The 20,142-nt window shown below is 38.4% G+C and overlaps 1 long non-coding RNA gene across 1 annotated transcript; it reads left to right on the plus strand.

The window, feature by feature from the left end:
* Positions 1–1,985: 1,985 nt before the first annotated feature.
* On the plus strand, positions 1,986–18,847 carry LOC139711400 (uncharacterized). Its single transcript, XR_011709523.1, has 4 exons — positions 1,986–2,127; positions 15,499–15,618; positions 18,108–18,135; positions 18,783–18,847. It is a non-coding gene; the product is annotated as an uncharacterized lncRNA (long non-coding RNA).
* The last annotated feature ends 1,295 nt before the right edge of the window (positions 18,848–20,142 follow it).

The following is a 20,142-nucleotide window of genomic DNA, read 5'->3' on the forward strand; positions in this document are numbered from 1 at the left end:
TCCTCTGATCATCCTTAAGATATGTGTTCATATTATGTGACTGGGGCTTAAGGTCTCAGTCACATATAAACACAGATAATTAAGGATCTACACTCCGATCCGGGAGGGGGGGGGGAGGGTTCCGGTATAGTTTCGACCTTGATTGAGCGACGACGAGCGTTGATATGACTGTGCACACGATATCAACACGGCAGCTACACGGATAAGGTCGGAAGAGTGCGGCGTCTACACGTCGAAAAAACGCGGCATCTACACGGCAGCTACACGTCACGGCAGCCACACAGACCATCCCGGATTGCTCTGCCAACACGGCAATCCTGGTCCGAATGACGCCGTATGTTTTTGACCTCCGAAAATTGCCGTTTTGGCCTCCCGGATGTCCAAGGATGCCTAAGGCGTCAACACGGATCTCTCCCCGGATCACCCCGGATCAGATCCGGGGTGATCCGGCAGGCCTTTGTGCCTGGGGTTTTCCTTTCGGTTTCAGAGGAGCACATTTCTCAAAGGAAAAAAAAAGAAGCTGTGTGTCACACCTCCACTGCGCCTATAGGCCTACGCTATCACAGCAACGTTCATATCAGCTGCTATCAGTTGTGCGCCGCGATCCTTAAGACGCTTAAGCCAGGGTTACACCAGAACTGAATTCTCCCGAATAAATTTGGACCAATTCTGCCCGAATATGGCCTAAATCAGATGGATTCGGAACCTATTCGTATGTGATTCGGGGAGTTCCCAGAATAAGTTCCGAATAGGAAATGACCAGAATCAATTTTGGGCATCCCGAAAAAAAAAAGTCAAATGCCAACCCGAATAGTGGCCAGAAGAAGAGGCCTCCCTGCACACGTATAGTCAATCAAATTATATTCGCGAGGCTATTCGGGTTATTCTGGCCGCTCATTCGGCCTACTCGGCTGCTATTCGGCCGTATTCTGGCCTATTCGGCTGACTCGCCTGTATTCTGCTCTGTATTCGGGTAACGATTCGTAGTTTAATGCCCCGTCACTGTACAGGCATGCTAGCCTGGAACCATTAAACTGCACATTACTTGAATATGAGACCATTCTGAAGCAAATAATTTTCACACAACAATAGATACATAATGTGCTCGTAAATGAATCCTACAAGGATTGGAACAATCATCAACCAGCATTCCCATTGATTCCCACTGATCAGTTACCAGCCATACCCTTTAACATCAAATTATTTTATGAAACTGGTATTGTGGTCCCTTTTGAAGACTATAATTTCCTAAAAGTACTGTAGAAATCAGAACATATCACAACTAAATCTGCTAATTTTGCCCCCCCCCCCCAAAAAAAAAAAAAAAAAAAAATGATCCTCCAAGTAGTTGCATCATTCACGTGCGATTCACATGGACAGTGTATACACATTAACTCGGTCGAAACGGGCCAGCGGTGCTGTTTCCTACTTTTGACGTCTCTGCCTATTATCATCATAAATTAGATCGAGAGCCGTTTTCCGATTTTGGCGAGGAATCGCTCTCTGAAACCGTTATTTTTTCCTCATAATTACGTATATCTTCAAAGTCATGAAATATAGGTATGTACAATGGAAATCAAATATTTTAAACTAGATCTATAGAGAGTTCATTTTTCCACAGATTAAACCAGTTTGAAATCTCATTTGAACTTGCAATCCCTCTTTAACTATTGTGTTCTGCTATCAATAATGGTATTGGAAGCAAATAATATTCACAAACACGAAACAAGCAATAAAAGAACTTAAATAATGATGATTGTAATAGAAAGAAAATCTTTGAAAACATGTTAGTGAATAGATTGACCATGATAAAAACATGTCACAGAAATTGATAGACAAAATACTGTTGCCTTGTAGTCCCACCTGATGCTGGTATCATGACAGTTGACTTCAGTGACGACACAGCTACAACGATGCTCACTGTGACCTGCACCATCCCGTCAGCTGACCAACCAAACCCATTTGTCACTATGTTCTATATCTACGAAAACATCACTGACAACCCATCTCCAGTTTCAACAGCTTCAGTTTTCACTAGGGCAACACTCGATTTTGATACGGAGTATCTCTGTGTGAGTGGAAACTATCTTGGAAACACCACAGCTACAAGGAATTTTGTTCCAGGCAGTAAGTACATTGCGGCCATTGTTATAACTGAAGCGCAATAGTTTGAGAAAATAAAAACGTACAAAAGATTATGTTGAGTGCATAAAATATAAGAGAAAGATAGGTCTAACATAATGAACAATTATACTGTCAAACATGAAAAACAGTTAAAACGCAATTTTATGGAACAGGTGTAATGCTTGTGATGCTGATATTTTCGTAGAGTATTTGGACAGACAAAGTAACAAAATTTAGCTACTGAATTTATTTATTTTTTCCTGGTAAGTAGGACTGAATTTATTTTTTTTTAAATTTAAGTGTACTTAAGTGTATTTTAAACAAGGAAGTGTGAATACTTAGCGTAAAACTAATATCGTTCATGGAACATTAAACTTTCATTGCTCTATGTATGTGTGTGTGTGTGTGTGTGTGTATGTGTTTATCTCCAATTACTTAGCTGGTAAGACAGTCAAACCGACCACAAATGTAGTAACGTCGGTTCCGATGTCTTCGAAATCTCCAACAGGTAGGAATGTGCCAGCTGTTGTCCTTTATCATTTGTCTTTGATTCCATAGTGACCATAAAGTATCCACCCTTTAAAATCATACTCAGAGCTGATATCGGTTCTATGATTATACAGCACTTGTTTGTGTGACTGTTCGTTGGCGTTTATCTTTAAAGGTCCTGTTTACCTTTGGGAGTGGTGATTTTTTAAAAAAGTGTTCAAGATATCACATTTGATGCATAAGTGTAAGTCAACTGTATCACAAAACATCCTATCTTTTTTTTTGCAATAAAGCCTAAAATACAAGGAGATATCACTGTTATTCTCATTAAACCATAACTATAGACAGTTTAGTCTGGAAACACTTCATTATACACGTAACTATTGTTCACATTTTGTAAATTTAACAATACTTAAAATCGATTATACTGGTTCAATTTTTTAATCTTTTTCTTACCTTTTTATCCACTTTGGAAGTTGTTTCTCTGTCAGTTTGGAAAGCATGTGTGAACGCGAGGATAATACAACATTCGGTAATAGATCATGAGCTTATTGAGTATAGGTTTAGATCTCAATGGGTATCGACACTGTGCATGATGCTGTATCAAATATTGCCTTTGTCATAGACTTCTAAAGCAATCGACACGCATGACTGGCCAACAATACCGCTGTGCAGAAACTTGGACTTTAGAGGGACGGTACAGTATTTGGTGGAGATGAGAATTGGGCTTTTAAAGGGAATGGCTAGTAACTGATCAGTGGAAATCAGTGGGAATGCTGGGGGATGATCTTGTTCCAATTCTTGTGGGATTTATTTAAGAGTACATTATATATCTATTGTCGTGTGAAAATGTTTTGCTTCAGAACGGTCTCATATTCAAGTAATGTGCAGTTTAATAACCCATCACTGTACAGGCATGCTAACCAGAAAACATTGAATTGCACATTACTTGAATATGAGACCATTCTGAAGCAAATAATTTTCACACCGCAATAGATATATAATGTACTCTCAAATGAATCCCACATGGATTGGAACGATCATCCCCCAGCATTCCCACTCATTCCAACTGATTGGTTACTAGCCATCCCCTTTAACTTTTTACGATATACCAAGAAAACACTTATTATATAGTACAGAGCATACCATAAAAGGAATTAAGTTTATTTGATGAAAATCGGGTTTGGAATTGGTGAAATATCCAAAAACAAAGTAAAACAAAGCGATCGTAATAAAGTGTGGGTCCCACACTTTATTAGAATCTCTCTTTTTTGGCAATCTCAGCCATTTCAAAACCAATTTTCATCAAATAAACGTTAAATTCCTCATAGAATTACATGCTCTTTCATACTTCATAAGAGGTTTCTCATTATCTCACAAAAAAGTTAGAAACCTGAAATTAAGTCTCAACCAAAGCTGTACGATCCCTTTAACAAGCTGAGGTAGTTACCTTTATCTACGCAGTACCGCAAATGTAAACTGAATGGAAGCAATCTTTTACATGCTAGATAAGTGTTAACAACAGAAAAGAAAATTGCGCTATACGGATTTTGCTGTGTTCGTTATGTTCTGTTCATGGTGTTGCACGAGACCACCATCATGAACAGCCGTACTTCAGGTTGCTTCTCGACTGAAGCACTCGTTTAGACACAAAAAAGCATTAATGAGTGCTGTAAGGCTAATGGATAATCCAGTCATTTCTGTGTTTCATTTTCAAATAGAACAACTTCTTCACCACTGTACAATCCTGGAATTTGGGAGAGGCGAGGGCAGTGGAGGGTGCTGCGTAAATTCCTGTCCGACGTCTTTCAAATCAAAATCACTGTTTTTATCCGTATAAAATGTGTGCATGTTATCTTTTCTTTTCTTTTTTGTTTGTCTGTGCAAAATTTACTGCCCCCCTTTAGATGAAAAAAAATACTATAAATAGTAGTCAATATCCAAATGGTGTGCATGAAGCAAAGCCACTATATCAGAATGTTAAGCAAATACTATTGCTTATTTTGACTTTATCCCCAACTTTATTATCATACCTTCGGAAAGACAAAATAACAAAGAGCTTAAGATTGTCCACTGCACTCTCATAAGGCAGAGGAGATCCACAGCGATAAAGTGAAAGCGATAAGATAATTATGTGATGCTTTTGCTGGCGCGAGACTACCAACTGTAAAAACAACCATAACACTTATGAACTTACGGAAGTTGTCACCATTTTTTCAGAGTGGAAACGTGCATTCAAAAGTACAGCGTTAATGAGAGTTGTAAGACATTATCATCAGTTCCATTACTTTGTTTGTGGTTGTTGTTGTTTTTTCTCTTCAGTATTTCAATTGGGCGAAGTAGTTGCGATTGTTCTGTCGCTGTAAAGTGGTTAGTCTCTCAATTCATAATGCAAAGAAAAAATGAAAGCACTTAAAAAACAGTCTACGATGAAAAATCATTCGTCACTGTTATTCACTATAATAGCCATTACCTTATGTCTGATGTTTAATTTCTGACACTCACGTAGTCCATAGATAACGAGTCCAACTTATATTTGTGGAAGTGGCCGCGGGAATGTGTACTATTAACCCGTTGAGGACGGGCTGATTTTGCTACATCACACATTTCACATACAATATTATTGCCCGAGTATCCTAAGGACTCGTCCTCAACGGTTTAAAGAGGTATATAGTCCGGGAGCCAGCGGGGGTCAGCCTAGCTGAAAAGGTTACCAATTTTTATGTGTATAGCAATTTAGTACATATGCCCCTGAGTATGGAAATGCACGTCTGGCTGGTCATTGGTGGTGGGTGTGGCCAGGAGGGCCACAAAAAGGACCCCCCAAAATTAGGCTAGCCTAGCTGGAAAAGTAACCCCATGAAAACCACTGGAACTTGTTCGTTACACTTACAGGATAAATGAATGACCATTGCCAGACGTTTTAAGTGGTGGGGGGTAGCCGCCAGACGCTCGTAAAGACCCAACTCCAGCTAGGCTAGCCTAGCTGAAAAAGTAACCCCATGAAAACCACTGGAACTTGTTCGTTACACTTACAGGATAAATGAATGACCATTGCCAGACGTTTTAAGTGGTGGGGGTAGCCGCCAGACGCCCTTAAAGACCCAAATTTTTCCAGCTAGGCTAGCCTAGCTGAAAAAGTAACCTAATGAAACCCACTGGAACTTGTTCGTTACACTTACAGGATAAATGAATGACCATTGCCAGACGTTTTAAGTGGTGGGGGGTAGCCGCCAGACGCCCTTAAAGACCCAAACTTTTCCAGCTAGGCTAGCCTAGCTGAAAAAGTAACCTAATGAAACCCACTGGAACTTGTTCGTTACACTTACGGGATAAATGAATGACCATTGCCAGACGTTTTAAGTGGTGGGGGGTAGCCGCCAGACGCCCTTAAAGACCAAACTTTTTCCAGCTAGGCTTGCCTAGCTAAACAAGTAACCTAGTGAAACCCACTGGAACTTGTTCTTTACACTTACAGGATATATGCATGACCGTTGCCAGACGTTTTAAATGGGGGGGGGGGGGGGGGGGGAAGCCGCCAGACGCCCTCAAAGACCCAATTTTACCAGCTAGACTAGCCTAGGCTGGAAAAGTAACCTCCTGAAACCCACTGGAACTTGTTCTTTTGATACACTCAAAGGATAATTGCCAGACAATAGCTGCCTGACGCCCCAAAGACCAAACTCTTACCAGCTATAGGCCTATGCTAGCCTAGCTGAAAATTAAAGTAACCCCATGAAACCCACTGGAACTTGTTCTTACACTTACAGAATAAATGCATGACCGTTGCCAGACGCTTTAAGTGGTGGGGCGTAGCCCCCAGACGCTCTCAAAGACCCAATTTTACCAGCTATAAGGTTCACATATTTCAGAAATGATAGCAGTGTAATCCCATAACAATACCGCGTGCTTGCGAGTTCACCTGTCTATAATCTATGCATGCCTTATTCTTTTGTTCTGCTTCCTTGAGCCCCAACTCATGCATTCTTATAGTAACTCTCCCATGTCATTATCCTTGTTCATTGCAATTTGTTCTATTTTTTGAAAATATTCTTATTCTTCATCCCAATTATCACAAATTCTGAAACTCTGTCCTCAGTATAACTAATTCATAGTTGAACAAATGAAAAATCTGAGAATCACCCGGAGGTCTCCTTTAATGGGGGAGTTTCTTGAGCGCACGGGGAAATATGCTTTGAAATATCAATAGGGCAAGTGTTGAGACGAAATACTGTAGAAATATGAGAATATACAGTGCTGTGGTTTTGGTAGTAGAAATAGGGTATCTGTATTTGTCCTCAGTGATAACCAAAAAAAAAAAAACTTATTTGGAAAGTTTAATAGACAGCAAAAAAGAATTGCCCAATCAAACATGTCGGGATTTTTCTCAAACATCTGTGTTCTCATTTTCTTTGCAGTGTAAAACAAAAATAAGAAACAATAAGAAAACAGGGCCGGGTACAGTATCCGGATGGAAATTGGTGGGATGGGCGTAAACCCGCGGGTATTACATGTATAACATACTGACGTGAAAAAAGACAAAAACTGCTTTCTTTCTGTGCCCTGGGGAGAAATATTCATCAATTGCATTTTGGAAATGTTGAAAATTACAACTTTTGATGAAATTGTGTCCTACTGTATCTCTTCGTATATGAAGGCTTTTTTATGATTAAGTTTTTTCCTCTATGACCATGATAAAACAAACCCCTGATGATTAAAACAAAAGACAATCAAAACTTGGCAAATTAACTCTTTGGACATTAGCAAAAGGGAATGCATTAACAGTTTTTGCAAACACTTGATACAATTGTCTAATACTCCATCAAGCTCGTAAAAAATACAATTCTACTGCAACAAGAAATCCATTCAGTAAGACTCGTACTCGGTGTACATAGCTTAAAATGCCAACTTTTTAAAAATAATGCCCCAGCTCTTAAATTTACTTTACAAAGGGGAAGTAAAGCTCAACACCTTTGGCCTATGACTTTTTAGGTACCGTATCACCTTACGGTTGAGGAGATGGGTAAAGAAAAATTATTAACGAAATAAAACTTCTAGGAACATGCTTCACATGACCTCATCGTTTTTTTCTCTTCAGAAAGAAACGAAATCTGAAAACTTTTCAAGAGCGTTTTTTTAACATAGTACATTGCAAAAGCAGAAAAATTCAGTGTTTTTAAGAAACATAATTCACAATGAATTCCTGTCGTGTCTAGTATTGCACGTTTTTGGTTTGGAGGGTTTTGGATGCTAATATTTCAAGACAAATAAGTCTATGCTCCGGCACTTCAATGAACTTAAATGTAAAGTAACGATCAACCTCTCTTGCCAATAAACCCAACATTTGCTGTTCTTCAGTAAAGCATATGACAGAAACATATGAGAAACATGTCTAAAATTCATATGAATAAGCTCACAGCAACAACAAAAATATTATGTTATCTGTAAACTAATACTGCATGTACTTAGTTTCGAGGGATTAAGATGCAAAATGTTATGACAAAAGCCCCTACGTGGCTACCAGCAATTAAACATCCTTCAACTTCTTTAGCAAAGGAGCTCATGTGTATCATCTTCTTGTTGAGAAGACGAAGATGAGTAATAATAAAATAACCAAGCTATCAACTTTCCTTAATAATTATGTTTTACATGAAATTATTATTACCTTCTCGTAACGAAATTGAAAAAAACCAGAACATCTGAAATTGTTCAAAAGCGCTTCTTGATAACGATGAAAGCAAAGGAAACTTAGTGTTTGTAACCACATGACACGTGTCTACAGATCTGTCATGCTCATAAGAAACGTAACTCACAGGAATATAATTTTATACAGTAAGTACTTGGTTTGGTGGACATTTAGATGCCAACTTTTCAAGAATAATACTCCAGCACTGACATTAACTGATGAAAAAAAAGGAATGCTCAGCTTCTTTATCCAATTAGCTCATAGGTAATTCCTTGTAGTTGAAAAAAAAAACAACGAGTACACATAAAAATATAGACTTCCCGTAACATGTATCACAGGTCATGATCTCCACATTTGCTCCTCTTAACTTAAAAGAAAGAAATATATATACAAATTTGTTTGAAATGACCTTTAAACAATATGAAGAAAAAAATATGTGTCTGCAAAGGCTTGACATGAGTGTCTAATACTGGGTCACGCTCATATTAAACGTAGCTCACAGAAACAAGGAATTCACGTGTGTATAAAACAATACTGCAGAGAGGGTGCAAAGTTGAACCCTTTATTGAGGGTGCGAAAATGTTCCCTTGGGTACATCTTTCCACCCACACTAAGTGGTGCTAAGTAGCACCTTTCTTGAGGGTGCGATCTTGCTTCCTTTGCCTTTCGGAGCACCTTTGCACCCCGTGTAGCCTTTACATCTTGGTGCAACTTTACATCCTTTCGTGAGGGTGCAAAGAAACACCCAAAGTTCCAAGATTGTGTCTTGTTTTGAAGATGAAATCTTGGAACTTTGGGTGCTGCTTTGTACCCGCAAGAAAGGGTGAAAGTTACATCCTCGGGAGCAACTTTGCCCCCTTGAAAAAGGCGCAACCTCGTACCTTTAGGTGCAACTTTATACCCGAAGGATGCAAGAATGTACCCTCTCTTGAGGGTGCAATCTTGTGCCTTATTGGTATGATGTTGCACCTATGTGGTGCTTATTTGCTCCATGACTGCTGCAAAATTGCTCCTTTAAAGGAGCAATTCAGTGTCACTGCCTGCTCCTTTATAGGGGCAATATTGCCCATCATCTCAAGGTGCAACTTAGCATCACATAATCGGGTACGATTTAGTTCCTTAACTACTCTAAACCTTGAATAGTGCGAACTGATGTAAGCCTATTTGTTCAGTATATAACTTATGTTGTTGTTGCACTCCGCAAAGTAAATAGGATTAATGTAACTTGGATCTTGTGAATCATGAAATGTGTGTGCGTGTGGAATTTGTGAGTTGTGAAAATGTTAATGTAAAAGTTAACTTAGTTGTGTTTGAATAATATACTGAAACCAAAAATTTACCCAATTACCTTTTCAATAAGGTGAGCACTATATCCATCAAACAAACCTTCTCGGCAAGAGTTTACATCTGCATGAAGGAAGAGGTGAAAATATGATATGCAGTTGTCTGCATACATTTTATTCAAAACATTCTTGAATGCGTACTTATTCACATAATCTATAAGAATAACATATGCATGCTTCTTACACTTCTTAAGTATACACCATATTTTAAAAACCAAAATGTAAGAGGATTTAAGAAACTGTTTGTATGCATTCAAACGAATCCATATTTCTATCTAAAATCTAAAACGTGTCTTGTAAAAGGGGAATTCGTTTTATAATGACGATGCCAATTGTCTTTAAAGGCAGCCGATCGCCATCCCTAATGGTACGTAAACTCCGAACGACCGAAGTTTGTGTAATGCTACCACTGAGACAAGTTTTAGTGTATGTGTGTGCGTGTGTGTGTACGCATCATACACAAACATTCACCGCGAGCTGCGGTGATTGGAGGAGAGAGGCCAGAAGACGCTGCGGCGTGTGTGTGTGTGTGTGTGTGTGTGCGTGTGTGTGTGTACGCATCATACACAAATATTGTCACCGCGAGCTGCGGTGATTGGAGGAGAGAGGCCAGAAGACGTGTGGCTCTTTTGGCCTCTCTTCATGCGCATGCGCACTGAGAGTGTGCGTCCATTCGGAAGCTCTCGGGACAGCCATTTTGGGTTAGGAGATAAGCACAGGGAGCTCCCTTGTAGCCTACCGTATTTTCGCTGACCCATTGAGCCAGCGCTATTCTCATTCGGGGGTCACTACATTTGATACAGAATGGGGGAGGCAGCGTGTTGCGTTCGTCTCCGTGCCGCACAAACCACTCGCCACGACCGAGTGTCTTTAAGTCCTTATCACGACATGTCTTGGAGTTCACGCTTATTGAAAACATGAGATTCTTGGCCCGTAGATTACAACTATGGTTTAAGGAGTTAACTGAGATACGCATACCGTATACGGGCATTTCGATGAAAACATTTAAATACAAGGTACTGTAAATAATATGAAAATCAAACTTGATACCAGCCCTTATCGGCAACCAATAGAGACTATGGAGGACTGCAGTTATGTGTTCAGATATTGTTTTGGGTAATACACGCAGGCCGACTGATTTGGGATCAATTCGAGTCCCTCGAGCTGAGATTCTGGAACTGCAATGAGCAAACCATCATTATGAATAACAAAGTGACTGGGAATAATGCATGCACCAGTTTCTGTTTCGTTGTTCTATACACAGAAAGTTGTTTCGTTTTCCAATCCTGTGCAGGCACACAGAGATTCACAGAATTCAATCATCGTTGGCTATAACGCCATGGTCGCGTGCAAAATGAATGCAGCTTATCTAACTTATAACCTGTAGTTACTGAATAGGGGACTACTGTATATTCAATTTATACATTATTAATCGGATGATAGAACCTGTCAAAGAGTAAATTGCGGATATCATTTCACTTTCTGTTCTATACATAGTATCAATGGAATGTTATGAACCTCTTCAGCATTACCAAATCATGAAGTGATATATCATAATTATTTCCCTGAAACGGCTGCATTTGTATGAGCGGGAAGAGTTTGGCATCATACATAGCAAGAGTCGTGACTATAAGACTAAATAAAATGTATTATACAAGGTTTTAGGACACTTTGAATCATGCCCCCCCCCCAAAAAAAAAAAAACAACAACAACAACAACAACAACAACAACTTAGTGAAATGTTGTATACCCTACTTCCATTAACCTATGATTCGTTGTTTTTTTTTTTTCAACGAATAGGCATTTGAATGCAACGTATAGGTATATAAATTATAAAAGAAAAAAAAAATGTTTTAGCAAAATACATTTAAACACTTCAGAAATAATTATGGAACAAGTAGCAAAATATCTTCCGTAATGACAATAAATGACAGAAAACTTTCGTCACCGAATCGTTCTGCCGTAATTCATGAGCAAGTCATGGATATATACTTAGTTCGATTAAAAGTATACATTGAGTCATTGCAAAAGTATCTAATGAAAAGTATGCTTCAGAACTACATCATTGTCATTTATTCTATAACACTAATGATATAGAGCTATTGGTCTGCCATTTTGCCTAACAGATCGTTGTCCTCCTACGACGTTTGTTCAGCAAATAAGGCACAGAATTTAATTTTGCACTTCGGCCAAAGACTCTAATCTTCTTTACCGCTATTCTCAGACTTGTATGCTGGTGCTGTATGAATTAGAAACGGAAGCTTACAAATATTCACCATCTAACAAGGCAAAAGCGAAGTGATGTCTCGTCCACGTATCGACTTTGTGATTACAGAGATTTCCAAATGGTATAGTTCATTGACTTTTTGACTGTTGACGTACTCGGACTTCACCAATATTAACACTTGACAGCAATCATTAGATGATCTGAGGAGTGAATTTGGTGGTCACATAGCTCAAAATTGTGGAAAATTATTGAAAGAACACCAGAATACTATGTCGACAGTGTTTATCAGGTGAGATAAAAACATAGAACAGGATCCAGTGGGTTTCAGGAGGTTACTTTTTATTAAGTTTATTGTATAGGTTATTTTTTCAGCTAGGCTAGCCTAGCTAGAAAAAGTTGGGTCTTTAAAGGTAGGGAATCCCATTTGCACGCCTTAAATGAAGAGTTGTATAAATACAGTGGTATGTTGAAGAGAATATCATTTTAGAAACTCCCATAAAGTATTGAAAGTGGAAGGTAACATTTAGTACATTTGTTTGACGGTTAGATTTTGAATTGAATTGTTTTCGGGGCTCACCGTAAATTCCAGTACATTACTAGGCTACCTTTGCAGACCCATGTACTGCATGTGTGTCCATCATGTATATTTTGTGAAGAAAGTTCATCAACACTTACAAACATTTCTATATACATTCTTACCACACACTCTATGTTATTACATCAGCTCTTGTACTTTTAGATTTGTGTTTATAGATCACAAATACAGAAGAATGCAACAAAAAGGCTTAAGTGTGGCTGACACACAGAACTACTGAGTAGTTGAGTTTTGTGCATTATTCAAATTTTAGATAACTGTTGACTTCCAAATTTCTAAGCAGTGGCCTAAGCAAGTCCCCTGAGGTTCATATTTGATGTTTTGCTGCATTTTGGGAGGTCTGTAAAAGGTATCCCCTACCTTTAAGGGCGTCTGGCGGCTACCCCCACCGCTAAAAACGTCTGGCAATGGTCATGCATTTATCCTGTAAAGTGTAACGAACAGGTTCCAGTGGGTTTCATTAGGTTACTTTTTCAGCTAGGCTAGCCTAGCTGGAAAAAGTTGGGTCTTTGAGGGCGTCTGGCGGCTACCCCCCACCACTTAAAACGTCTGGCAATGGTCATTCGTTTATCCTGTAAGTGTAACGAACAAGTTCCAGTGGGTTTCATTAGGTTACTTTTTCAGCCTAGGCTAGCCTAGCTGGAAAAATTTGGGTCTTTAAGGGCGTCTGGCGGCTACCCCCCACCACTTAAAACGTCTGGCAATGGTCATTCATTTATCCTGTAAGTGTAACGAACAAGTTCCAGTGGTTTTCATGGGGTTACTTTTTCAGCTAGGCTAGCCTAGCTGGAGTTGGGTCTTTAAGAGCGTCTGGCGGCTACCCCCCCACCACTTAAAACGTCTGGCAATGGTCATTCATTTATCCTGTAAGTGTAACGAACAAGTTCCAGTGGTTTTCATGGGGTTACTTTTCCAGCTAGGCTAGCCTAATTTTGGGGGGTCCTTTTTGTGGCCCTCCTGGCCACACCCACCACCAATGACCAGCCAGACGTGCATTTCCATACTCAGGGGCATATGTACTAAATTGCTATACACATAAAAATTGGTAACCTTTTCAGCTAGGCTGACCCCCGCTGGCTCCCGGACTATATAGGACACAATTCGGTACACAGACATTGGTCTTACCCTGTGTTTCCTCTCTCGTGGCGGTGGGGGCGTACTTCTTATTTGTTTGTTTGGTTGGTTAATTGATGGTTTTGGTGGGGGGCGGGGGATTTCCCCAGTTATTCCCCCGTTAGCCGCTCAGCCTAATCATACTCCTATGCTAACGCTAATAATATGTCTTGCATTAACTCTTCACAGAAGTCATCTCTAATGTGCGTATACTTATAGCGGACACCCGGGATGTTTTGATAAAGGAAGAGATTAAAGCTATGATGGAAGTTAAACAATAGCCATAAGGAAATCCCTCGTGGTGTAGACTTACAAATCAAAGTGGCACCATCATGTCGCTTAAGGAGATAAGCATTTGATACAATGAAGTGCACTTTCCGCCATCCGGAAGTTTTCTCTTTAAAATTACATCACGCTCGATAGTATCAGTACAGCGATCACATCTCGACGAAGCATATTATGATTCATATGATATGCGTTGTTACACCAGGTATAAAGTCCGCTTGGAAAAATGATATTCGAGGGTTTTGGAAACTGGGCATTTCCTTGGAGTGAGTGGCCTCTGTCGACTCGGGGGCCTAAAGCAAACAAGATGCATGACTGACTTATGATATTATCATCATGCACAAACCTTGGACTTAACCACAACGCGTAGTTGCATTTACCTACACAGGACCACAACTGAATATCAAAGCAGTCCTATGTTAGATAAGGGCTAATGATATATCAGTAGAGTGGAAATGGGTGCTATAAACAGGCATGTGGACGTTATACATTCTTTCCATTTTGTTTCCATATACTGATTGTGACTTAGTAAAAGATACACCATCATGAACGTCGCTTCTTCAAAACACTTCTAAACACACACACTCGTTTAGATGAAGTTATTACAATATCAATCAATGACATAAAGTAAACGGACAATTCCGTCACTTTCGTGTTTAATATTTCAACAAAAAAAAAAAAAAACATCTCTCTTAACCACTGTACAGTCCTTGAATTAGCGAGAGGACGAGGGTGCTGCTTACCCCTGTAAAGGCCAATGGGAGGCACATTGTGGTGCCTATCCCCCAAAATACACCGTTGGTCTCATGTGTTTGTCTATAATTATTGTAATGAATATAGAACCCCCCCCCCCCCTCCCCCTTGGGCCTGGAAGGAGTCAAAATAGCCTGGGCTTTTAAGGGGGTTTAATTCCAAGGCGAGTTCCTTCAAATCAGGCCCCTTGTTTTTATCCTTAAAATGTGTTCGTTTTTTTTTAACCTGTGCACATGCAGTATAACTTTCCCCTTAAAGGGATGGTACAGTATTGGTGTAGATGAGATTTAGGCTTTTACCGTTTTTGCGAGATACCAAGAAAACATTTATGGATATAGTACAGAGCATACCATTTTAAGAGGAATTAAAAGTTCATTTGATGAATATCGGGTTGGAATGACTGAATCATCCAAAAACAAAGTAAAACAAAGCGATCTTAATAAAGCGTGGGTCCCACACTTTATTAGAATCGCTCTTTTTTTGGATATCCCAGCCATTTCAAAACCAATTTTCATCAAATAAACGTTGAATTCCGCATAGAATTAATGCTCTTTCATATTTCATGAGGTTTTTCATTATCTCACAAAAAAAGTTCGAAATCTGAAATTAGGTCTCAACCAAAACTATACGATCCCTTTAAGATAGACATATCTTTAGAACAAAAATGTACTGGGGTGGGGTCACTTGTTTGTCAATTGCACTCTAATAAGAAAAGTGAGGTAGCGATGAAGCGATAAGATGGTTATGTACCTAGAGATACTAACAACTGTTTAGCATGATTATACTGACAAATTGTAAAAGCAACAGCGTTAATGATGTTGGGGTTTTTTATAGTAATTTTGATGATAATGGGTTTTTGTCATTTTATTTGCAATCTAATAGATGACGCGTTTCCCTTGTCTGGCATGACAGTAGCTGTGTTAGTCATGGGGGTACTGCTAGCTGTTTCCGTAGCAGTAAATATTCTGCAATGCTACAAAGAGAGCAAAGCATCCAGTCAAGGTTGGTGAAGGTTATTGTTATTATTATGGACTCATAATTGTACATATCATGTAATGATAATGATAATAACAAGTTGTATTGTTAAATTTATTATTATTATCATTATTATTATCATTATTGTTATTATTATGGACTCATAATTGTACATATCATGTAATGATAATGATAATAACAAGTTGTATTGTTATATTTATTATTATTATCATTATTATTATCATTATTGTTATTATTATTATTATCACCATTATTATTATTTTCATTATTAAATGTATTTTTATTTATAGATAATCCGTAAGTATGCGCAGTGACGGTTCTGGGGTCATCTCATCTTTTAAAAGCACCGTTTTGTGGCACACAGTTGGACTTTTTTTTTGGTAAAGCAAAGTCACTTGGTTGATAATGGAAAACAGTCCTGATAAAGTTCACGTGATTAAATGGTATACATTGTAGCGATATGATATATGTGTGCAGTGGCGTATCTAGGGGGGGGGGCAAGGGGGGGCGCCACTCCTCGGGGGCGCAAAAAACGAAAAAAAAAGAAGAAGAAAAAGAAAGAAAAAACGAAGAAGAAGAAGAAGGAGAAAGAAAAGAAGAAGAAGAAGAAGAAGAAGAAGGGGGGCAGAAAAACAAATCAAACAAGATAAAAACAAAATATAATGATGACGCGGACAAAATGACAATGTTTATTGTGTTCACACAAGAATTCCATGTTCTGTCAGCTGAAATACAAAAATTTTCGGCTCGCTCGCTGCGTTCGCTCGCCAAAATTTATATAAATAAAGAAGGTAAGAACAAAACGTGATGATGACGCGGACAAAATGACAATGTCCATTGTGTTCACACATGTCATTTTATATTTAGCAGGCAAAATGTTTCACGAAGCAGCGGCTGCAATTTCTTTCCTTCTGAAGCGATCGTCAATTGGATCTAAAGAAGGCGCCAACGGTTTCGAACATACGGGGGGGGGGGGGGCGCAAAAAAAAATCAAGCAAGATAACAACAAAACGTAATGATGACGCGGAAATATGCAAATTTCGGCTCACTCGCTCGTACAATTTAGAGTATTTTTTTCAAGTCCACAGTTTGTTGGTATAAATTGTTATCTATAAGGCCGTCACTATGTATATCTTGATTAGGATTGTAAGATTAAGTAAGCAAAAAATGACAAGAATTCAATGTTTTATAAGTTGAAATACAAAAATTTTCGGCTAGCTCGCTGCGCTCGCTCGCCAAAATTTATCAAAAAAAAAAAGAAAAGAAGACAAGAATAAAACGTGACGATGACGCGCACAAAATGACAATGTCTATTGTGTTCACACATGTCATTTTATATTAAGCAGGAAAAATGTTACACGGAGCAGCGGCTGCAATTTCATTCGTTCTGAAGCGATCGCCGATTGGATCAAGAGAGGACGCCAACGGTTTCGAACATATGGGGGGCGCAAAAAAACCAAATAAAAAAAGATAAGAACAAAACGTAATGATTTCGGCTCACTCGCTCGTACTAATTTAGAGTACTAGTATTATAAGTCCTCAGTTTGTTGGTATAAATCGTTATCTATAAGGTCGTCACTATATCTTGATTAGAATTGTAAGATTTAATAAGCAAAAACTGACAAGAATTCCATGTTCTGTAACCTGAAATACAAAAATTTTCGGCTCGCTCGCTGCGCCTGCTCGCCAAAATTTATCCAAAAAAAAAAAGAAAGAAAAAAGAGATAAGAACAAAACGTGATGATGACGTGGAAATATACAAATTTCGGCTAACTCGCGCGTACTAATTTAGAGTACTTTTTAAATTCCTCATGCAGTTTGTTGGTATAAATCGTTATCTATAAGGCTGTCACTATATCTTGATTGGAATTGTAAGATTTGATTAGCAAAAAATGACAAGAATTCCATGTTTTCTAAGGTGAAATAGCAAAATTTTCGGCTCGCTCGCTGCGCTCGCTCGCCAAAATTTATCAAAATTAATTACATTCAAATCACCCTCAAAAGAACCCTTTTAAGTGCTTGAAAAAGCATATCATGTGGACTTTGTTTAAAGTCCCTACCGGGTGGGGTTGGGGTTGAACACTTTTTCAAAAAATTAGGGGCGCAATTTTCGCGCTTGCCCCGGGCGCCGTTTTCCCTAGATATGCCGCTGTATGTGTGCGCTTGTGTGTGAACATATTTGTGCAAATACGTTGTTCTCTTCCTTAACTTGACTAATTATATAAACAGATATAGAAAATGTAGGTATAATATGACAATTACCCCCCTCCCCCCCCCCCCATATTCAAGAGATAACATTTTATCTTCAAAAGCCGAATAAGTAGAGTAGGGCCTATATGTTAGGACCCACCTCGCCATTCCGTAATTATCACATGATTGTGACAGGAATAACAGTATATGTAATGAAAGTTGTTTAAATACATTTATGCAATAATTACGGAATAGTTGTAAATTACATTATGACACCTGTTTCTTTTATTTTCCCTGTCTTTTAGTACTAAATACATCTGAGAAGCACGCAAGGTAAGCAAAATCACATCACCTCTACGGGGTGATGTCATTTTTTTTTTTTTTGCTCTTTCTTTTACAGGAGTAGCTTTCAGTGGCAGCAGAAAGGGATGTTAGGCCTACTATGAACATTTAGGTTTAAATTTTAATGGATTCCAAAATCCTGTCTTGTAGTTATGTTTCCAGTATCACTGGTTTGTGTTAATCAGAAATTACACAATAAAAAGTACTGTATACAGTACTAGTTGAGGTTAGAATAAATACTTGTAAAGTTTTGCGACATATTTAGAAACCACTCTATCAAATAAACAATGTGAAAAAGTTTACAATTCTAAGGGGAATTAAAAGTTTATTTGATGAAAATCGGTTTTGGAATGCCTGAGATATCTAAAAACAAGGTAAAAACAAAGAGGTCCTAATAAAAAGTCGTGGCATGTCAGTTTTATTATGATCCCTTCTTTGGATGTCTCAACCATTTCAAGGCCAATTTTCATCAAATTAACATTGAATCTTTTTTTTTTTGAAATTACATGCTCTTTCATTTATCATAAGAGGTTCCTCATTACCTAGAAAAATTTTTAAACCTGAATCCTCACCTCAACCAGTACTGTACAATCCCTTTAAAAAATTCATTAATTTTGCTCGTGTTTGTACCATATTAGGACAGGCTTATCAGGAGGAAGCGACAACAGTGCTTATGAGATGATCGAAAGCGGAAGCAAAGGTTGTATTCACCTTTTTACACACGATATCGTTATTGGTTTGAGTTCACAGATGCTCCTATGATTACCATCACTAAATCTTGTTCCTGAATATTTGATTTTCATTTTGTTAATATCATTTAGTTGAACATTATAATTATATCATTCAAGACAACATGCGTCATTGTTTATTCACTTCATTAATCGTTCTTGGTAGCTAATAGATTATACATGTATGTGTGCATGTGACTGTGTGTGACTGTGTGTGTTTCTAGTTGTGATTGGCATATTTTGAAGCGAGAAGTGACAAACCTCGTTCAACATTTTGAAACAGGATAAGTTCTTATATTTGATGACGTCAGAGGGCGTTTCTGGATACTGGGCATATATGAAGCTTTCCATCAGTAATGACCAAACAATAAAATTACTAGCCAGCCTAACTTGTAGTCAGATGTTCTGGTGGAAGAGCATCACTAGAGGTCCCTTTTTTTACACGCGTCAAACGCAGAAAACAACAACAACAACAAAAGGAGCGTAGACTGCTGTCAGAAACATGAAAGACTACTTTCCTCAATTTGACTTGACAGGTTATGCTGTATATCAACCACTTACACCGAGCACTGCTGCAATTCAAGCTGAAAACTTAACGTTCTTTTCTCGGCTTGGTTCCATCGGCCTAGGGAAGTTTGGCGACGTGTGGAAGGGTGAACTCCGCACAAAACAGGGAGCGGCTTCGGTAGCCCTGAGACAGGTCACAGGTCATTACTAGTAGAACTGTTTCCATAAAATTACAAGATATTTTGTTCTCCAGTTTGGTTTGTGCATTTTGTAATACATGTTATAATTATCTAACAAAAAGTCAGTCGACCTCAGTTATCTATTGCTGTTTGAAGCTAACCTCTAAACATTGCTAAAGGTAACATTGTTTCATGATGATAGTAAATGAAGTCTAGCATGTGTCACTCTAACCATTTGTAATGTTAAAAATGTCATTACCCTGTGCAATTCTGAAATGGCTGAGACCTTTTAGATAAGCAGACGCTTGACGAGGACATTGTGATGAGAAATACACATTTTGTAGTAATGCAAAATAAGTGCTTAATGCAGCCCCACTGATTAAGTGTAAAATACTGCAGTTGCGCATAGTACAAAAAAAAAATGAAAAGACTTTTGTGATACTTTTGATAAGTATGGATTTTTTTTTATGACAAAAATAATATTTCCGTGATGGACATAAAGAAATTATGTACTTTGTCAGAACACACTTATGAACCTTAAGCTAATGGAAACATGAGTTTTGAGATATCAATGATGATTGTTT

The sequence above is a fragment of the Diadema antillarum genome, unplaced genomic scaffold (genome assembly GCF_040938485.1).
Source record: "Diadema antillarum isolate AM-2024a unplaced genomic scaffold, OU_Dant_1.0 seq00001654_RagTag, whole genome shotgun sequence".
In the NCBI taxonomy this organism is placed as follows: domain Eukaryota; kingdom Metazoa; phylum Echinodermata; class Echinoidea; order Diadematoida; family Diadematidae; genus Diadema; species Diadema antillarum.